Source organism: Haemaphysalis longicornis, unplaced genomic scaffold (genome assembly GCF_048455015.1).
Source record: "Haemaphysalis longicornis isolate Haplotype H1 unplaced genomic scaffold, Haemaphysalis longicornis Haplotype H1 scaffold_2, whole genome shotgun sequence".
Taxonomy (NCBI): domain Eukaryota; kingdom Metazoa; phylum Arthropoda; class Arachnida; order Ixodida; family Ixodidae; genus Haemaphysalis; species Haemaphysalis longicornis.
The window spans coordinates 259,783,478-259,785,077 of record NW_027526295.1 but is presented as its reverse complement, the minus strand read 5'-3'; positions in this window follow the sequence as shown (position 1 = coordinate 259,785,077).

Here is a 1,600-nt window from a genome sequence, read left to right as displayed (position 1 = left end):
TCACTTGACTATGCATTTCAGGTTTTGTGCCAAACTGCATGCTTACTTTTCATGCTAAAGATCTCAGTAAAAACTGCCTGTATGAAAAAAAAAAAAAACAAGACATCGTTGGGTAATCAGGTAATTTTAGATCAGCGCTGGTACTCTGGCGCTATCTCTTGTTGGCTGCGAGCACGCGGACTAAGGTGCACCCGAAATACTTTTTTGTATATTGCGCAGACCTTCAGCCACCACCGCTTCACGCTTTACTAGCTTTTCCCCATGGAGTGTTCTTTCCTCTGTGCTCACTCCTGTTTTATGAACTGTATTGGAAGCGGCCTTGGATGCTTGCGGCTTGCGGGAACACGACCGCGGATATTTGAACATAAATCCAACGAAGTGTGCAGGAAACTTGTTTAGAGAAAATAAAGTTATAAATGATCCGAAGTCCGGTTACTGACATTATTTTTCTTTTTTACTCCACGACTCCTAAAATTCCCTCCATCTATTAAAGATTCCCTTTTTTCCTTTTGGCCAAAATTACAGACAAAAATTCCCCCCAAAATGGAAAATTCTCCGTAAGGAACATCACTGCCTGGGAGAGTGGCGTCAGCCTCATCCCGTCAGACGGCAGCCAGGAGTCCGTGGTCACTGGCGGCGTACTCCGCCAGCTCTTCCAGTGGTGCTTGGTCGCTGAGCAAGGCGGCCTCCCACTGTTCATCGCTAGTGATGGCTGTGTGCGTGGTTAGCTATTTTATAAAGCGTTGAGCAGTGCACCCCTGGGGGGGTATGTGCTACTCTGTGATAATGTAACACTGTGCTGGGTTTCAGGGTACACGCGCGGATTTCCTGTGCTCGACCCTCATAGTACATGCCCACTAGTAAAGAATGGAAATTTTTAGGTTTGTGATACAGTTAAACCTGGATATAACGAAGTTGACAAAAATTCGCAATTTTAATACCCTGCTCCATGCAATGTACCCCACCCTCTACCCCGCATCTTGCAAATACTGCCTCCATCCTGGCACCCTATACCATCTGGTATGGGGGTGTCAACAAACCCCGTCCCTTACTCCCAATCCCCAACTTACTTACGAGCAGTGGGTGGCACAACTGACCAGCTCCGACCTCTCCTCCCAGCGTAGCCTGGTAGAGAGGGCCCGGGTGGCCAGTGCAGGCCAGGGTATCCCGGACTAGAGGAAACCCCCCACCAGGCGGGTGGGTGCCCAGACAGCAGCACCTAAGGCTCGCATAAATAAAGTTTATTCCTCCTCCTCCTCCTTTTGTTACATGCCGGTTTTCGTTACATGCAGGTTTCGAGTTAAGGCTCGCGTGAATGAAGTAGCAATGAAACCAATATGCTAGACATCAGTGATGGGGAGCTCTTAAAGCATTTATTTCACAGGAAAATCTGCGTGATTTGCGCCTGCAGCTTTCCCACGAGCTTGGTTACTATACACGACACTCGGAAGGACCAAGGTCACTTAAGACCCGTATTCCAAACGCAAATTAAGCATCACTTTTGCCTTTTGGCGCTTTTCGATGCCTTAACCCGTTTCAGGGACCAAACTTATGCTGAAATTTTATTTATTTATTTACAATACTGCTGACCCCAGTTAAG